Raw genomic sequence first — 21,334 nt, 5'->3', positions numbered from 1 at the left:
ATGTCCAGGCGATCCAGGTCGGTTCGGTACGCGTTTTGAAGGGCATCGTTGCGTGCGAGCAGTGCCCTTTCGCGAGTCCACCTATGCTTGGTATTTGCCCATTAAGAGACTTAGCTCGCCCAAATGTGCGTAGCGGTCGCTGGTGTCCAGGCAACCCAAGCCTTCCTTTCGCTCGCTCTTATGCGTGCATTTCCTAGTGCGCGTAACCAATTCCCGACCTGAATTCCGCTCATCGAGAGGCTTAGCTCACCCAAATGTGTGGTGCGGTCGCTGGTGACCAGGCGGCTCAGGTTCTCCTTGTCTCGCAATTTCGCGAGTTCTCCTGCGTTGTCGTGACCTCTTCCAGGCTGAGACTCGCCCATTGAGAGGCTTAGCTCGCCCAAATGTGCGTTGCGGCCTCTGATGACCAAGCGACTCAGCTATCCCACCCATTTCCTGCGTAGCAAAAACACGGTTAGGGAAACAATTCTTCAAGGAAAATTTCACACTGTCGGCGGTGTGTACGCACAGCGGCTGCAGGGTGCCCACCTAATGCATTCTGTACCTTCTGTGGCTAAATGAAATCACCGTCGGCCAAAACGAGCCTGCGCCATGAGCGGAGGTGCGATGGGGTTTATCCGCGACGTTCTTGGGCGACTGAACGCCTTTAGGTCGTCCGAGGGGGTCGATGGGTAAGCAACATCGTGGCTACACAGTATGCTCTCCATCAAGGCCCTTTGGGGTTGCCGGAGGTGTCTGTGGCTGATACGGAGCAAGTTTTTAGTGGGTATTAGGGTACTGTAACGATCCAACTCAGGGAAACCTGTGTTGGTATGTACCTTCGAGTCCTACACTGCCCGAGACCCCTCCTAACCCGACGGGTCCCTCGCGTACGCAAATGTATTTTCTTGCTGTCAAACTAAAAAAAAAAAAGTATAGAATTGAATTTCCCCTGGAGACGGGGGGTTCAGAATACGTCTCCAGCCGCCTCGGCTTGTCGTAAAAGGCGACTAAAAAAGGAACCGCGCGCGAAGCCCCTTCAGGTAGAGAACGACGTGCCCGTCGTACACGAACGCGGCTCGTCCGCAACCCTCGGGTATCGGCCGATGGCTGATCTATTGACCCAGTTCTGGCCACTACCTGCGAGCGGGTGACGCAATTCGTGCATCGCCCGCTCGCACGCGACTCCCACCCACTCAACGAGACGACAAACTTCAAAACTGCCACTCCGGTTCCAAAATTCAAACTTTGAAAACCAAATTAATTCATGCTTTATTGTCCGAATACCTACTTCTCCCTTTGATAGAATTTTGGAAACAACCCGCACCAACTTTACTTCGCGAAAACCATTTTTTAATTACCTTTAGTACTAATTTCCATTTAATCATCATGACAATTTCAGAGTCAGTTACGATACATATCAATTCTCATTTATAATTTCAACGAGGTTTTCAACCACAAATCATCAATTCTAGCCTCCTGATAACTTCCAGATTCTGATAATTTTGAGCTTTATTATACTTCCCAAATCTCAAATTACATTTTATTAATCTAATTAAAATTTTAATTTCGCACGCGCGATTCCCAAGCGGCGACCTTGAATCCCGGATTGTGCTCGCGTCTCGGCACTCCTTCGGTTGTTGAATCCGCGGCTTCTTCTTTGATCCTCTGCGCTCGCTCCTCGCAGCATCCCGGGCATGAACGGTCCCTCTCGCCGTGCCCGTTGACAGTGGATCGAGACCGGCCGGCCTGATCCTTCTCCTCGCTGACCAATTCCTTGCGAACTTTGACCACATCTTCCCTATCTCTTGTCCCTCCTGTTGCATGATATTGATACAGCCCACTTTACGGCACCCCTACACACTCGCTACACTCTGGCAACCTTGCACGGGTTCCCCCCTGCATGACTGTGCGCCCAAGCGCGCCCTTACATATATATCTTTTGCTGACGACGTTCATGAAAACGGTAAACCTCGGCCTCTTTATCTCCTCATTGTTTTCTCCTCCTTTGTCTCCACCTGGCCGCCCGGTTAGGTCTCCATGTTTATGCCATTGCCCTACTCTGTTTTACTGCCCCGCTGTACCCACTTTACTATTCCTCTATTATTCTCGGTGAACGCGTACCGATCTTACCCTACGACGCCTCCTTCTGCGCCTTCCTTCACATCGCCCATTTACTGCTCGCCACCTACTTCCGCACCTACCCTATTTGACACCTGGTACAGCTTAACTCTAAATTCACCATTCAACATTTACCGTATGCCGTACTCCAAAACCTTTCGCTTCCAGCTATTTCTCGTTGTTCTTTACCGTTCCCTACTTTCTATTCCCACATTTATTTTATGTTTTTATTTCTTTACTATCCCTACATTTACATTTTGCCCAGGATTCGCACTCACCTTACTGCCCACATCTGCTCTTACTCCAAAGCTTTCAACCCCTGTGCATAAGCTAGGCCCATGATCTTGAAACCCCCTCGATTATAAATATAATTTACTACGATTCCGCATCCAGCCTGCGCACAATTTTTACTTCAAAAGAGGCATCATTTCACCTGCATCGCACCCCCGTAAAATTACACCTCACTACACCTAGGCTACGATTCCCCCAAAAGTACAGAATTGAATTTCCCCTGGAGACGGGGGCTTCAGAATACGTCTCCAGCCGCCTTGGCTTGTCGTAAAAGGCGACTAAAAAAGGAACCGCGCGCGAAGCCCCTTCAGGTAGAGAACGACGTGCCCGTCGTACACGAACGCGGCTCGTCCGCAACCCTTCGGGTATCGGCCGATGGCTGGTCTACTGACCCAGTTCTGGCCACTACCTGCGAGCGGGTGACGCAATCCGTGCATCGCCCGCTCGCACGCGACTCCCACCCACTCAACGAGACGTCAAAACCTCAAAACTGCCACCCCGGTTCTAAAATTCAAACTCTGAAAACCAAATTAATTCATGCTTTACTACCTACTTCTCCCTTTGATAGAATTTTGGAAACAACCCGCACCAACTTTACTTCGCGAAAACCATTTTAATTACCTCTGGTACTAATTTCCATTTAATCATCATGACAATTTCAGAGTCAGTTACGATACATATCAATTCTCACTTATAATTTCAGCGAGGTTTTCAACCACAAATCATCAATTCTAGCCTCCTGATGGCTTCCATATTCTGATAATTTTGAGCTTTATTATACTTCCCAAATCTCAAATTACATTTTATTAATCTAATTAAAATTTTAATTTCGCACGCGCGATTCCCAAGCGGCGACCTTGAATCCCGGATTGTGCTCGCGTCTCGGCACTCCTTCGGTTGTTGAATCCGCGGCTTCATCTTTGATCCTCTGCGCTCGCTCCTCGCAGCATCCCGGGCATGAACGGTCCCTCTCGCCGTGCCCGTTGACAGTGGATCGAGACCGGCCGGCCTGATCCTTCTCCTCGCCGGCCGACTCTTAGCGAACCGCGACCCTACCCGTTCTTCTCCACAGATTCTCCGACTGCGTACGTACTATACGTAGCATCCCGCTTACGGTACCCTTACATACGTGTAGTATAGAATTGAATTTCCCCTGGAGACGGGGGGTTCAGAATACGTCTCCAGCCGCCTCGGCTTGTCGTAAAAGGCGACTAAAAAAGGAACCGCGCGCGTAGCCCCTTCAGGTAGAGAACGACGTACCCGTCGTACACGAACGCGGCTCGTCCGCAACCCTTCGGATATCGGCCGATGGCTGATCTATTGACCCAGTTCTGGCCACTACCTGCGAGCGGGTGACGCAATCCGTGCATCGCCCGCTCGCACGCGACTCCCACCCACTCAACGAGACGTCAAAACTTCAAAACTGCCACTCCGGTTCTAAAATTCAAACTTTGAAAACCAAATTAATTTATGCTTTATTGTCCGAATACCTACTTCTCCCTTTGATAGAATTTTGGAAACAACCCGCACCAACTTTACTTCGCGAAAACCATTTTTTAATTACCTTTAGTACTAATTTCCATTTAATCATCATGACAATTTCAGAGTCAGTTACGATACATATCAATTCTCATTTATAATTTCAACGAGGTTTTCAACCACAAATCACCAATTCTAGCCTCCTGATAACACCCAGATTCTGATAATTTTGAGCTTTATTATACTTCCCAAATCTCAAATTACATTTTATTAATCTAATTAAAATTTTAATTTTTCGCACGCGCGATTCCCAAGCGGCGACCTTGAATCCCGGATTGTGCTCGCGTCTCGGCACTCCTCCGGTTGTTGAATCCGCGGCTTCTTCTTTGATCCTCTGCGCTCGCTCCTCGCAGCATCCCGGGCATGAACGGTCCCTCTCGCCGTGCCCGTTGACAGTGGATCGAGACCGGCCGGCCCGATCCTTCTCCTCGCCGGCCGACTCTTAGCGAACCACGACCCTACCCGTTCTTCTCCACAGATTCTCCGACTGCGTACGTACTATACGTAGCATCCCGCTTACGGTACCCTTACATACGTGTAGTATAGAATTGAATGGGAGTCTCGTGCGGGCTGCCGTAGCGAACGGTCGTGTCTTGGGAGCTCCGCAGCCAGAAGGTCGTGGTGGGGAGACGCTCGAGCGCTCTCCCTTACCGTTATACTCTTCGTATTGGATCGTGCATTCTGTTTGTTCTGTTTATTCTGTTTATTCAGTTTATTTTATTTTATTCTATTTTATTTTAGCTTATTTTGTTCATATTCTCATTTGTATTTGTCTGACGTTGCTCCTCTTGGCTCTTTATAGCCCTGGAGCCTTACTGTTTCTGTGCCGTTCTACGCTTATCAACGTTCCTCGCAGTGTTAACGCTTTGCTGTGTGTCGTGCTCTAGTGACTCTTCGTTACAAGTGCCTATTCGCCGCGTTTTATTCTGTTATATCTATATCTACTTTACACTAGTTTATGCGGTGCTTAGTGTATATGTGTTCTCCGCCACATTATCTGTGCTTGTGGCCGTTATGTGTGACGTGCGCGCTTTGGCCGAAACCTTGACTCATAAACCGCGGCAAAATTCGGCGAGAGTGCCGGTTCAGGGATGCTGCGGCAGTGAGCACTGCTTGCCAACGGTGGCTGGAGGCGTTTTTTGAACAATCACGAGAAGCTGAAATCCTTGACAAGGGATACCGAATATGAAGCAGCAGTTGGTGCCTGGAAAATTCGTGGCAGGGATTTGGAGCTGGACCCCCGAGATATTCGTGGATCTCGATTGATCAGGGAAGATTACTGTGACGCCTTTGTGACTCAGCAAGCATCATCGACTTATCAGCCGCGGGAACACATGTTTTGCAAGGTTTGCGAGGCCTGCAGCTCGGCAGCTTTACAACGCAACGGTACTCTGTAGTCAACATCTGGTAAAAACGTGGAAACTAGGCAAACGACGGCAACAGTGGCAACTCGCATTTACCTGATCGGCGACAAGCGCACAAATTTTTCAAGCTGTAAAACCACTCCCCTGTGCGTCCTACTTCAACTCTTACGATGCCGCTCGGTGCACCTCGGAGGGACCTGGTCAAACGGTGACGGCTCGCGTGCCCCTGATGATCGACAAAGCTCTTACCTGCTTGCCTTCTGCCCGTCTACCACATTTTCCGTAACCTTTCCTTGGGTATAGGCTCGCCATAAATCGCCGGCCACTCCAATTCTTTAATCCCTCACATCTGACAGTTCGTTGACGCTCGGAATTCCGAAGCCAGATACCGATGTCTAATTTTAAATTCCGATCTCCCAACTGCCTGATCTCTAATACTTAAATTCTCACTTCTCAAATATGGCAATCGAACGCCACGCCTCTTCACTATCTGGCCCCAAAATTAAGTAGCTAATTACAAACTACGGACTCAATCCAACCCAATAATTTGGCCGGTAAAACTTAAACTAATAATTTTGTCTTAATCTAAATCCAAATTTCCGATTCTCACGTTTAATTTAAAATTCAAAATCCTGAACTTTTCTCAATTCTTAATTCTAATGTTAATACAATTCATCAACTTCGAAACACCAATTCTAGCTCCCTGTTAATTCTACAATTTTTAATTTTTTTCGCGAAAATTACATTCCATCAATATAATTAAAATTACATTCTTCGCAGCGTATGATTTCCAAAAAAAAAAAAAAAAAGTATAGAATTGAATTACGTGTAGTATAGAATTGAATCGGTACCCTTACATACGCGTAGCATAGAATCAAACGAATAGAAGTTGAATGAATGAATGAACGCTTGCGACAAACGACACGAGCCTACCGAGTGCTACCGCGTGCTCTCGCATGAGCATCCCCTCGCTCGAGAAGTTTTCGCGTCCTCTCCCACGCCCGGAATTCGCTCATCGAGAGATTTAGCTCACCCAAATGCGTGTTGCGATCAAAGGTGTCCAAGCGACCCGGGCACCCCCCATCCGCGGGCTCTCACGAGCACACCCCCGTTAACGCGTTACGCTTCACATCCCCTCCTTCATCTGGAACTCGCCCGCCGGGTGGTCCAGCTCACTCTCACGAGTGCTGCTGTCACTGGCGTCCAGGCGACCCGGAACCCTCGCGCATCGACAATCCTCCGATCACGCGGTACCTTACGCTTCCATTCCTGAAATCGGATTTCGCCCATTAAGAGGACAGCTCACTTAACCCGGTGCTGCTGCCTCTGATGTCCAGGCGATCCGGCGTTACCTGCCGCGAGCTCACACGAGCTTCCCACGGAGACGAATCACCCTACGCGTTTATCCTTAACCTGGAACTCGTCCATCGACCCAAAATTGTGTTTTGGCCGCAGATGTCCAGGCGATCCAGGTCGGTTCGGTACGCGTTTTGAAGGGCATCGTTGCGTGCGAGCAGTGCCCTTTCGCGAGTCCACCTATGCTTGGTATTTGCCCATTAAGAGACTTAGCTCGCCCAAATGTGCGTAGCGGTCGCTGGTGTCCAGGCAACCCAAGCCTTCCTTTCGCTCGCTCTCATGCGTGCATTTCCTAGTGCGCGTAACCAATTCCCGACCTGAATTCCGCTCATCGAGAGGCTTAGCTCACCCAAATGTGTGGTGCGGTCGCTGGTGACCAGGCGGCTCAGGTTCTCCTTGTCTCGCAATTTCGCGAGTTCTCCTGCGTTGTCGTGACCTCTTCCAGGCTGAGACTCGCCCATTGAGAGGCTTAGCTCGCCCAAATGTGCGTTGCGGCCTCTGATGACCAAGCGACTCAGCTATCCCACCCATTTCCTGCGTAGCAAAAACACGGTTAGGGAAACAACTCTTCAAGGAAAATTTCACACTGTCGGCGGTGTGTACGCACAGCGGCTGCAGGGTGCCCACCTAATGCATTCTGTACCTTCTGTGGCTAAATGAAATCACCGTCGGCCAAAACGAGCCTGCGCCATGAGCGGAGGTGCGATGGGGTTTATCCGCGACGTTCTTGGGCGACTGAACGCCTTTAGGTCGTCCGAGGGGGTCGATGGGTAAGCAACATCGTGGCTACACAGTATGCTCTCCATCAAGGCCCTTTGGGGTTGCCGGAGGTGTCTGTGGCTGATACGGAGCAAGTTTTTAGTGGGTATTAGGGTACTGTAACGATCCAACTCAGGGAAACCTGTTTTGGTATGTACCTTCGAGTCCTACACTGCCCGAGACCCCTCCTAACCCGACGGGTCCCTCGCGTACGCAAATGTATTTTCTTGCTGTCAAACTAAAAAAAAAAAAAAGTATAGAATTGAATTTTCCCTGGAGACGGGGGGTTCAGAATACGTCTCCAGCCGCCTCGGCTTGTCGTAAAAGGCGACTAAAAAAAAAAAAAAAAAAAAAAAAAAAGGAACCGCGCGCGTAGCCCCTTCAGGTAGAGAACGACGTACCCGTCGTACACGAACGCGGCTCGTCCGCAACCCTTCGGATATCGGCCGATGGCTGATCTATTGACCCAGTTCTGGCCACTACCTGCGAGCGGGTGACGCAATTCGTGCATCGCCCGCTCGCACGCGACTCCCACCCACTCAACGAGACGACAAACTTCAAAACTGCCACTCCGGTTCCAAAATTCAAACTTTGAAAACCAAATTAATTCATGCTTTATTGTCCGAATACCTACTTCTCCCTTTGATAGAATTTTGGAAACAACCCGTACCAACTTTACTTCGCGAAAACCAATTTTTAATCACCTTTAGTACTAATTTCCATTTAATCATCATGACAATTTCAGAGTCAGTTACGATACATATCAATTCTCATTTATAATTTCAACGAGGTTTTCAACCACAAATCATCATTCCAGCCTCCTGATAACTTCCAGATTCTGATAATTTTGAGCTCTATTACACTCCCCAAATCTCAAATTACATTTTATTAATCTAATTAAAATTTTAATTTTTCGCACGCGCGATTCCCAAGCGGCGACCTTGAATCCCGGATTGTGCTCGCGTCTCGGCACTCCTCCGGTTGTTGAATCCGCGGCTTCTTCTTTGATCCTCTGCGCTCGCTCCTCGCAGCATCCCGGGCATGAACGGTCCCTCTCGCCGTGCCCGTTGACAGTGGATCGAGACCGGCCGGCCTGATCCTTCTCCTCGCCGGCCGACTCTTAGCGAACCGCGACCCTACCCGTTCTTCTCCACAGATTCTCCGACTGCGTACGTACTATACGTAGCATCCCGCTTACGGTACCCTTACATACGTGTAGTATAGAATTGAAGGATGGAGTCTCGTGCGGGCTGCCGTAGCGAACGGTCGTGTCTTGGGAGCTCCGCAGCCAGAAGGTCGTGGTGGGGAGACGCTCGAGCGCTCTCCCTTACCGTTATACTCTTCGTATTGGATCGTGCTTTCTGTTTGTTCTGTTTATTCTGTTTGTTCAGTTTATTTTATTTTATTCTATTTTATTTTAGCTTATTTGTTCATATTCTCATTTGTATTTGTCTGACGTTGCTCCTCTTGGTTCTTTATAGCCCTGGAGCCTTACTGTTTCTGTGCCGTTCTACGCTTATCAGCGTTCCTCGCAGTGTTAACGCTTTGCTGTGTGTAGTGCTCTAGTGACTCATCGTTACAAGTGCCTATTCGCCGCGTTTTATTCTGTTATATCTATATCTACTTTACACTAGTTTATGCGGTGCTTAGTGTATATGTGTTCTCCGCCGCATTATCTGTGCTTGTGGCCGTTATGTGTGACGTGCGCGCTTTGGCCGAAACCTTGACTCATAAACCGCGGCAAAATTCGGCGAGAGTGCGGGTTCAGGGATGCTGCGGCAGCGAGCACTGCTTGCCAACGGTGGCTGGAGGCGTTTTTTGAACAATCACGAGAAGCTGAAATCCTTGACAAGGGATACCGAATATGAAGCAGCAGGTGGTGCCTGGAAAAATTCGTGGCAGGGATTTGGAGCTGGACCCCCGAGATATTCGTGGATCTGGATTGATCAGGGAAGATTACTGTGACGCCTTTGTGACTCAGCAAGCATCATCGACTTATCAGCCGCGGGAACACATGTTTTGCAAGGTTTGCGAGGCCTGCAGCTCGGCAGCTTTACAACGCAACGGTACTCTGTAGTCAACATCTGGTAAAAACGTGGAAACTAGGCAAACGACGGCAACAGTGGCAACTCGCATTTACCTGATCGGCGACAAGCGCACAAATTTTTCAAGCTGTAAAACCACTCCCCTGTGCGTCCTACTTCAACTCTTACGATGCCGCTCGGTGCACCTCGGAGGGACCCGGTCAAACGGTGACGGCTCGCGTGCCCCTGATGATCGACAAAGCTCTTACCTGCTTGCCTTCTGCCCGTCTACCACATTTTCCGTAACCTTTCCTTGGGTATAGGCTCGCCATAAATCGCCGGCCACTCCAATTCTTTAATCCCTCACATCTGACAGTTCGTTGACGCTCGGAATTCCGAAGCCAGATACCGATGTCTAATTTTAAATTCCGATCTCCCAACTACCTGATCTCTAATACTTAAATTCTCACTTCTCAAATATGGCAATCGAACGCCACGCCTCTACACTATCTGGCCCCAAAATTAAGTAGCTAATTACAAACTACGGACTCAATCCAACCCAATAATTTGGCCGGTAAAACTTAAACTAATAATTTTGTCTTAATCTAAATCCAAATTTCCGATTCTCACGTTTAATTTAAAATTCAAAATTCTGAACTTTTCTCAATTCTTAATTCTAATGTTAATACAATTCATCAACTTCGAAACACCAATTCTAGCTCCCTGTTAATTCTACAATTTTTAATTTTTTTCGCGAAAATTACATTCCATCAATATAATTAAAATTACATTCTTCGCAGCGTACGATTTCCAATCGACGATCTCTAATCTCGGGCGCATTGTGCTCGCGTCTCTGCTCCCTTCCGGATTCTGATTCGCGGCTTCTTCTTCTGATTCCCTCCCCTGCGCTCGCTCTCTCCAGCATCGCGAGCTCGATCTGTCCCTCTCGCTGTGCCTGCCGGGCGGTGGATCGGGGCCGGTCGACCAGATCCTTCCTTTCGCCGGCCGACTCTCAGCGAACCACGACCCTACTTACCCTACCCCTTAGGTGCTCCGACTTAAAAGTATAGAATTGAATGTCGTAAAAGGCAACTAAAAAAGGAATCGCGCCCGAAGCCCCTACAGATCGGCAGCATCGGACCCTTCGTACACGAACACGGTTCGTTCGCACCCCCTTTTAGACGCCGCCCGACGGCTGACCCATTGACCCAGTTTCGGTCGCTACCTGCGAGCGGGTGACGTAATTCGTTCATCACCCGCTTGTACGCGCCTCTCACCCGCCCAACGAGGCGCTTAAAACTGCTAGCTTTCGCGCCCAATCTAAAACCCAAATTTCGACAACCCAATTTTTATACATGCTACATTTCTTGAACCTCTACCCCTCTCTCCGATAATTAATTCTGAAAGCAATCTGCACCAACTTTCTTTCTTTCGCGAAAATTGCATTTAGTTACTTTTAAAATTAATTTTCTTGGCAAATTCAGAATTCAAGGTTTTGGTTCGTATGAATTCTCAATTATAATTTTAATGTGGTTCTTCAAACACGGAGCACCAATTCTGGTTTTGCTTTGAATTTTAGATTTTGATAAATATTGAATTTTATTACATTTTAAATTTCTCTACATTACATCAATTTAATCAAATTCAATTAAAATCGCATATACATGACGCACGATCTCCAATCAGCGACCTCGAATCCCGGATATATTATGCTCGCCTCTCGGCTCTTCTCCGGTTTCTGAATTCGCGGCCTCTCCTTTGATCCCCTGCGCTCGCTCCTCGCAGCATCCCAAGCTCGAACGGTCCCTCTCGCTGTACCCGTTGGCAGTGGATCGAGACCGGCCGGCCTGATTCTTCTTCTCGCCGGCCAACTCTTGGCTAATCACGACCCTTCTTGTTCTTCCCCTTAGGTTCTCTGACTGCGTACGCATTATATGCAGCATCCCGCTTACGGTACCCTTACACACGTGTAGTATAGAATTGAATTTCCCCTGGAGACGGGGGGTTCAGAATACGTCTCCAGCCGCCTTGGCTTGTCGTAAAAGGCGACTAAAAAAGGAACCGCGCGCGAAGCCCCTTCAGGTAGAGAACGACGTGCCCGTCGTACACGAACGCGGCTCGTCCGCAACCCCTCGGGTATCGGCCGATGGCTGATCTATTGACCCAGTTCTGGCCACTACCTGCGAGCGGGTGACGCAATTCGTGCATCGCCCGCTCGCACGCGACTCCCACCCACTCAACGAGACGACAAACTTCAAAACTGCCACTCCGGTTCCAAAATTCAAACTTTGAAAACCAAATTAATTCATGCTTTATTGTCCGAATACCTACTTCTCCCTTTGATAGAATTTTGGAAACAACCCGTACCAACTTTACTTCGCGAAAACCAATTTTTAATCACCTTTAGTACTAATTTCCATTTAATCATCATGACAATTTCAGAGTCAGTTACGATACATATCAATTCTCATTTATAATTTCAACGAGGTTTTCAACCACAAATCATCATTCCAGCCTCCTGATAACTTCCAGATTCTGATAATTTTGAGCTCTATTACACTCCCCAAATCACAAATTACATTTTATTAATCTAATTAAAATTTTAATTTTTCGCACGCGCGATTCCCAAGCGGCGACCTTGAATCCCGGATTGTGCTCGCGTCTCGGCTCTCCTCCGGTTGTTGAATCCGCGGCTTCTTCTTTGATCCTCTGCGCTCGCTCCTCGCAGCATCCCGGGCATGAACGGTCCCTCTCGCCGTGCCCGTTGACAGTGGATCGAGACCGGCCGGCCTGATCCTTCTCCTCGCCGGCCGACTCTTAGCGAACCACGACCCTACCCGTTCTTCTCCACAGATTCTCCGACTGCGTACGTACTATACGTAGCATCCCGCTTACGGTACCCTTACATACGTGTAGTATAGAATTGAATGGAGTCTCGTGCGGGCTGCCGTAGCGAACGGTCGTGTCTTGGGAGCTCCGCAGCCAGAAGGTCGTGGTGGGGAGACGCTCGAGCGCTCTCCCTTACCGTTATACTCTTCGTATTGGATCGTGCATTCTGTTTGTTCTGTTTATTCTGTTTATTCAGTTTATTTTATTTTATTCTATTTTATTTTAGCTTATTTGTTCATATTCTCATTTGTATTTGTCTGACGTTGCTCCTCTTGGTTCTTTATAGCCCTGGAGCCTTACTGTTTCTGTGCCGTTCTACGCTTATCAGCGTTCCTCGCAGTGTTAACGCTTTGCTGTGTGTAGTGCTCTAGTGACTCATCGTTACAAGTGCCTATTCGCCGCGTTTTATTCTGTTATATCTATATCTACTTTACACTAGTTTATGCGGTGCTTAGTGTATATGTGTTCTCCGCCACATTATCTGTGCTTGTGGCCGTTATGTGTGACGTGCGCGCTTTGGCCGAAACCTTGACTCATAAACCGCGGCAAAATTCGGCGAGAGTGCGGGTTCAGGGATGCTGCGGCAGTGAGCACTGCTTGCCAACGGTGGCTGGAGGCGTTTTTTGAACAATCACGAGAAGCTGAAATCCTTGACAAGGGATACCGAATATGAAGCAGCAGTTGGTGCCTGGAAAAATTCGTGGCAGGGATTTGGAGCTGGACCCCCGAGATATTCGTGGATCTCGATTGATCAGGGAAGATTACTGTGACGCCTTTGTGACTCAGCAAGCATCATCGACTTATCAGCCGCGGGAACACATGTTTTGCAAGGTTTGCGAGGCCTGCAGCTCGGCAGCTTTACAACGCAACGGTACTCTGTAGTCAACATCTGGTAAAAACGTGGAAACTAGGCAAACGACGGCAACAGTGGCAACTCGCATTTACCTGATCGGCGACAAGCGCACAAATTTTTCAAGCTGTAAAACCACTCCCCTGTGCGTCCTACTTCAACTCTTACGATGCCGCTCGGTGCACCTCGGAGGGACCTGGTCAAACGGTGACGGCTCGCGTGCCCCTGATGATCGACAAAGCTCTTACCTGCTTGCCTTCTGCCCGTCTACCACATTTTCCGTAACCTTTCCTTGGGTATAGGCTCGCCATAAATCGCCGGCCACTCCAATTCTTTAATCCCTCACATCTGACAGTTCGTTGACGCTCGGAATTCCGAAGCCAGATACCGATGTCTAATTTTAAATTCCGATCTCCCAACTGCCTGATCTCTAATACTTAAATTCTCACTTCTCAAATATGGCAATCGAACGCCACGCCTCTTCACTATCTGGCCCCAAAATTAAGTAGCTAATTACAAACTACGGACTCAATCCAACCCAATAATTTGGCCGGTAAAACTTAAACTAATAATTTTGTCTTAATCTAAATCCAAATTTCCGATTCTCACGTTTAATTTAAAATTCAAAATTCTGAACTTTTCTCAATTCTTAATTCTAATGTTAATACAATTCATCAACTTCGAAACACCAATTCTAGCTCCCTGTTAATTCTACAATTTTTAATTTTTTTCGCGAAAATTACATTCCATCAATATAATTAAAATTACATTCTTCGCAGCGTATGATTTCCAAAAAAAAAAAAAGTATAGAATTGAATTACGTGTAGTATAGAATTGAATCGGTACCCTTACATACGCGTAGCATAGAATCAAACGAATAGAAGTTGAATGAATGAATGAACGCTTGCGACAAACGACACGAGCCTACCGAGTGCTACCGCGTGCTCTCGCATGAGCATCCCCTCGCTCGAAAAGTTTTCGCGTCCTCTTCCACGCCCGGAATTCGCTCATCGAGAGATTTAGCTCACCCAAATGCGTGTTGCGATCAAAGGTGTCCAAGCGACCCGGGCACCCCCCATTCGCGGGCTCTCACGAGCACTCCCCCGTTAACGCGTTACGCTTCACATCCCCTCCTTCATCTGGAACTCGCCCGTCGGGTGGTCCAGCTCACTCTCACGAGTGCTGCTGTCACTGGCGTCCAGGCGACCCGGAACCCTCGCGCATCGACATTCCTCCGATCACGCGGTACCTTACGCTTCCATTCCTGAAATCGGATTTCGCCCATTAAGAGGACAGCTCACTTAACCCGGTGCTGCTGCCTCTGATGTCCAGGCGATCCGGCGTTACCTGCCGCGAGCTCACACGAGCTTCCCACGGAGACGAATTACCCTACGCGTTTATCCTTAACCTGGAACTCGTCCATCGACCCAAAATTGTGTTTTGGCCGCAGATGTCCAGGCGATCCAGGTCGGTTCGGTACGCGTTTTGAAGGGCATCGTTGCGTGCGAGCAGTGCCCTTTCGCGAGTCCACCTATGCTTGGTATTTGCCCATTAAGAGACTTAGCTCACCCAAATGTGTGGTGCGGTCGCTGGTGACCAGGCGGCTCAGGTTCTCCTTGTCTCGCAATTTCGCGAGTTCTCCTGCGTTGTCGTGACCTCTTCCAGGCTGAGACTCGCCCATTGAGAGGCTTAGCTCGCCCAAATGTGCGTTGCGGCCTCTGATGACCAAGCGACTCAGCTATCCCACCCATTTCCTGCGTAGCAAAAACACGGTTAGGGAAACAACTCTTCAAGGAAAATTTCACACTGTCGGCGGTGTGTACGCACAGCGGCTGCAGGGTGCCCACCTAATGCATTCTGTACCTTCTGTGGCTAAATGAAATCACCGTCGGCCAAAACGAGCCTGCGCCATGAGCGGAGGTGCGATGGGGTTTATTCGCGACGTTCTTGGGCGACTGAACGCCTTTAGGTCGTCCGAGGGGGTCGATGGGTAAGCAACATCGTGGCTACACAGTATGCTCTCCATCAAGGCCCTTTGGGGTTGCCGGAGGTGTCTGTGGCTGATACGGAGCAAGTTTTTAGTGGGTATTAGGGTACTGTAACGATCCAACTCAGGGAAACCTGTTTTGGTATGTACCTTCGAGTCCTACACTGCCCGAGACCCCTCCTAACCCGACGGGTCCCTCGCGTACGCAAATGTATTTTCTTGCTGTCAAACTAAAAAAAAAAAAAAAAAAGGTTAGGTTAGGTTAGGTTAGGGTTAGGTTCCTACAGGAAATAAATGAAATAGGAAACTCCTGTATGAGTATAAAGAGGAAAAGTCATAAAAGAAACCCGGTACACTGGTGGAAACCAGAACTAGGGAATTTAAGGGAGAAATCAAAAAAATTGCGGAGGAGGGTAACTAGATTAAGAAGGAAAAAAGAAAGGGGGGAATTAAACATAGCGGAAAAAGAATATAGGCAGGCTAAGAAGGATCTGAATAGGGAAATCAGAAATGCAAAGAGGGAGTCTTGGGACAAACTACTAGAAGCAGTCGATAGGGACGTCTGGGGGAAGCCGTATAAAACTGTAATGAAACAAATTAGGATAAGTACACCCCCAATTAAATTAGACCTAGAACAGACGAAAGAAGTAATTGGAGGGCTGTTCATGCTAAGAGATATAGAAGAAGCAGGGAATAATACTATAAATGAGATAGAGGAAGAAAATGAAATAGTAATAGGTGAGGGAGAAAATGAAGGGATGGGGGAAGAACACATCACAGAGGGGGAAATAATGGCTGCCTGTAAAAAAATGGCGGTTAAAAAGGCACCCGGACCGGATGGGATAACGGCTAAAGCAGCTAAAGAGATAGGGATAGGAGCGTCCCAGTTCTGGAAAACCCTTCTAAACAAATGCATGGACAGGGGTTACTGGCCGGCGGAGTGGAAGACCACTAGATTGGTCCTGCTCCCCAAAGGTAAGTCGTCGAATAATGGGGGGGATATTAATAAAATAAACCCTTCAGATTTCAGGCCGCTATGTATAGCGTCAAATATTGCAAAAATATTCGAAAAAATAGTTAAAAATAGGTTGCACGAAGCTATTAAGGGGAATGACCTGTCGGCACACCAGTATGGATTCAGGAAGGGACTTGGCACCGTCCACGCCATGGAGGAAGTCATGGAACACTGGGACAACGCGAAAAAGAAGGGTAAACACTGCCTACTAATACTACTAGACGTAAAAAATGCGTTCAATTCTTTGAAATGGAAGAGCGTAATAAGAGAAATGAAAAAGAGAAAGTTTCCGAGGAAAATAGTGGGGCTGATAAAATCATACCTAAACAACAGATGGTTGGTAATAAACACGAATGAAGGTCAGGAAAAAATACAGGTATTCGGGGGAGTCCCACAAGGATCCATTATAGGTCCATTCATGTGGAACCTGGTTTATGATGGGTTATTAAAGATCAGGCTACGGAAGGATGTGTACTTAGTAGCCTTCGCAGATGATATAGGGATCGTCATTATCGAAAAGAACTTGGAAAAAATGGCCGAAATGGCAAACGAGACCCTGAAGGACCTCATTAAGTGGTACGAAAGTGAAGGACTGCAATTAGCTCCACAGAAATCGGAAACAATATTATTGACCGGAAGGAAAAATCCTGAAGGCATCGTAGTGAAGATAGGAGACAATCAAATCCCAGTCTGCAATAGGGCCAGATATTTGGGGGTGGTCTTTGAGTGCAATCAAGTGTTCAAACAACATATAATGACAGCAACAAATAAGTCTAGCAAATATGCAGTACAATTAAGCATACTGATGAAAAATACCAAGGGAGCAGGGAACAAAGCTAGAATGCTGTATTATAACGTAGTAAAATCAGTAGTAATGTATGGAGCCCCGATATGGGCAAGGGCCCTAAACTACAAGATAAATATAAACCTACTGAGGGGCACTCAAAGGCTGCCCCTAAAAAGATTATGTAAAGCATACAAAACAGTATCTACGGAGGTAATGTGTGTGGTTACAGGGCAGATACCATGGGATTTGGTAGCCATGGAAATCGAGAGAGTCTTCCATAGAACGAGGGAGCTAGAAAAAAAAGAGGAGCTGGAACCTATAACGCTAGAAACCAAAAATAATATGATTAAGAAGATTAAAGAGGAGGAGCGCGAAATCACACAACAACGATGGCAAGAGGAATGGCAAAAAATCGATAAAGGTAGATGGACAAATAAATTAATTCCAGATATTACTAAATGGAACAAGGGGGGCATCCCGGCCGTGAATTATCATCTGGTTCAAGCTCTCACCGGACATGGCTGTTTTGGGAGTTACCTACATAAAATTAAAAAAGAGGAAACATCAGAATGTTGGTTTTGTAATAACCCAATAGATGACGTAGAACATACGCTATTCCATTGCCCCAAATGGGAGGTAGAAAGAGAAGAATTAAAGAAAAGCCTCCAACCAGATAGATGGGAGGTGGAAACCGTTACAGAACTCCTGAAGAAGAATAATGCGAACGCGGCAATCAGAAAATTCTGTGAAGATTGCATAAAAACAAAAGAGAAATGGGAAAAGGATTATAGAGAGGAAATCAGGAAAGAAAAGCTGAAACAAAAGGGAGACAGCAATAGAAAAAGCAAGCAAAAACAAACATAGGAAGTATAATAGAGAAAAGAAAAGAAATGAGGTTAATAAGGAGAACAGTGTTGCGTGACAGACACCAGGGCTGGATGGTTCTACGTGTCCCGCCATTAAGGGTTGAGTTTACCGTGGGTAGAGGCCGGGGAATTTCCCTTGATGGCTGAGCTACGTAGTGAAGAAAATCCTGAAAGGAAAAATGAATATTATTAAGTTATGCAGTTGTGATACATATCTAGTCTAGTCATTTACTTATACATCTATTATTGTATTTATACATTCTTACTGTTATATCTAGTCATTTTACTTGTGTAGACCGTTTTGTTCTATTTATTTGTGTATTATTTATGTATTTATTTATTTATTTATTTATACATTTACTTATTTATATTTATCTACTTATTTATTTATTTATGTATTATATAAATAAGATGGAACAGAAGGTTTATTAAACAGTGGGCAAGAGATATATATGACAACGTGCAATAAAATAAAATAGAGTAGAAAACAATAAGGGATATATGCAGTAAAACAAATAATAACACCTGGTGGTCTGAAGTCTGAAGGTATATAATGGGGTATAAATGAATAAATAGGTAATTAAATATTAATTAAAAAGAACAAAGTGAATATGGAAAATATAGACGCTTACCCTTGGGGATCTAATCTGGTGGTATAGCCAACAGCACGCCGTGGTCAAATAACACAAGATCCATGGCCGTAACAAAGGGATACGTGCTACAAAAACAGACTAGTAAATAGGGCTAAATCTTAGTTAGGAAAATAAATAGAAGTTAACAAAGAATATCAAAGAATACAATACGTACCTGCAGCTTATATAAGGACTTAGTTTTTAGGAATAGAGCACCAATAAGGGAAAATTCTCCTATAGAGGAGTAAAAAGGCTTACCCGAGATGGGAACGTTAGGTACAATTTGTTTTGTGGTCTTGCGTAAGTTTCTCTCTTTCACCATAGTAGATTGAGGGAATAAGCAACCTGAAAGAGAAAATAAATTATTACATGTGAATATAATTGTAAGGAGTAAGTTATTTATATAGCTGAGTTGAGATTCAGTGCAGTTCTAGTCATTTAGTCATTTAGTTATACATCTTTACTACTTTTATACAGTCTTATTATTACATCTAGTCATTCTATCTGTGTAGTCCGTTTTGTTTGAAGTACTTATTTATTTATTTATTTATTTATTTATTTATTTATGTATTTATTCAAATATTTATTTATCTATATATATAAGGAGATGGATTAGAAGGGTTATTAAACAGTCGAAGGGAGAAACATATGACAGCGTACACTGGAGTAGAATCCAATAAAGAAGGTACGCTGTCAATGAAATAATAACAGCTGGTGGTCTGAGGCGTGAAGGAATAAAGGGTAGTACAACTGAATAAATGATGTAATGAATATAGATTCAATGATTAAAGTAAAAGAGAAGGGTTGACGCCTATCTTCGTGGAGCACAACCGGATGGTTTATCCAACGGTACGGTGCAGATAAATTACAAAGTATGAAGGGCGTCCCATAACGGAGGGCCACAAATTACATAAGTAGACAAACAGTAAGGTTAAATCCCAGCTACGAATATAAATAAAAATAGAGTCTACAAAGAAAATAAAGAGTACACTACGTACCTACAATGTACAAATGGGTTAGTTTAAGAAATGTAAAGAGTAGAATATAAAAAAGTAAGAATACTTGTATAGAGGAACAAGAAGGCTCACCTTAAGATGGAATCGATAGGTAAAACCGGTTCTGTCTCTGAGGAATACTCTCTCTATCATCGTGGCTGATTGAGGGAGGAAAAATAAAAGCCGAATTGGATCAACCTGAAAAGAGAAAATGTAATTAATTTATTTATGCATAAAGGTGACCGATATGGGTGGAGAGTAGGTTATATTAATTCTAAAGTCAATAAGTGATTTAGAGAATGTATAAATTTAAAACTGTAGATAAATAAACGTGGAAAAATAATAAAAGAACCAGTTGACAACTAAACATAAACGGGAAGGTTTCTACGCCATGACACTATTGAACATAGAGTACAAGGTGTATAGATAGTCATGTATAGATAAGGAATGGCAATGAAGCAAGGAACCGAAATGATAGAAATTAGAGATGGGAATGTGCAATACTAAACAGAGTAAAGGAATATTAACAAGTCAAGTGTATATGAATAATTTAATAAATAAGTTAATAATTAAAAATAAATTGTATATATATATATATGTATGGAAGAATAAAGGATTTTATAGATAACGTAAGTAAATAGAGACTACAGAGATGAGGAAAGTGCCGCCGCTCTAGTATAAAGAAAATAATAGGAAAGAAGATAAAATATAAAGCAAGCGCTAGTAGGTGAAGTAAATATTAAATGGAAATAAGTAAGCTAATAAAGAAGGTCATCATGATGGTGATAATGGAGGGAGACAACAGGGATGGGCTGAAGTAGTGCCGAAAGGCGGTCCCGGCTCCATCCTGTCTCATATGGAAACAGGAAAGTCGGGGAGGGGGTTTTTAGTGGGTAGGCGACAGAAGTCGAGAGTCCCACACTACCAGGGGGGGTCTTCTCCTCTCTCCTGGTGTGCCTAAATGCATTTTCCCCCTCCCCGCAAAAAAAAAAAAAAAAAAAAAAAAAGGTTAGGGTTAGGTTAGGTTAGGTTAGGTTAGGCTAGGTTAGGTTAGGTTAGGTTAGGTTAGGTTAGGTTTAGGTTAGGTTCGCGATCACCCGTCGAGCGGACGTGCTCCGGTTCCTGGTCGGGTGGAAGAGTAAGCCCTGACCTCGCATTTGCAGGCTGGTGAATGGATGGCGCGACCACCCGTCGAGTTGGGTATCCTCCGGTTCCTGGTCGTGGCCGAAGAGCAAGCCCTGACCTCGCATTCGCAGGCTGGTGAATGGATGGCGCGACCACCCGTCGAGTTGAGTGTATCCTCCGGTTCCTGGTCGTGGCCGAAGAAAAAGCTTCCTGACCTCGCTACGGCAGGCTGGTGAATGGATGGCGCGATCACCCGTCGAGTTGAGTGTATCCTCCGGTTCCTGGTCGTGGCCGAAGAGAAAGCTATCCTGACCTCGCTACGGCAGGCTGGTGAAGAGAAGGCACAGTCAGTGCGGGTTGGTGTGATCCCTGAGGATATCCCCCCGTTGCTGACCGTTGCCGATGGCGCGATCACCCGTCGAGCGGACGTGCTCCGGTTCCTGGTCGGGTCGAAGAGCAAGCCCTGACCTCGCATTTGCAGGCTGGTGAATGGATGGCGCGACCACCCGTCGAGTTGGGTATCCTCCGGTTCCTGGTCGTGGCCGAAGAGCAAGCCCTGACCTCGCATTCGCAGGCTGGTGAATGGATGGCGCGACCACCCGTCGAGTTGAGTGTATCCTCCGGTTCCTGGTCGTGGCCGAAGAGAAAGCTTCCTGACCTCGCTACGGCAGGCTGGTGAATGGATGGCGCGATCACCCGTCGAGTTGAGTGTATCCTCCGGTTCCTGGTCGTGGCCGAAGAGAAAGCTATCCTGA

Source organism: Osmia bicornis, unplaced genomic scaffold (genome assembly GCF_907164935.1).
Source record: "Osmia bicornis bicornis unplaced genomic scaffold, iOsmBic2.1, whole genome shotgun sequence".
In the NCBI taxonomy this organism is placed as follows: Eukaryota; Metazoa; Arthropoda; class Insecta; order Hymenoptera; family Megachilidae; genus Osmia; species Osmia bicornis.
This window is presented reverse-complemented; position numbering follows the sequence as displayed.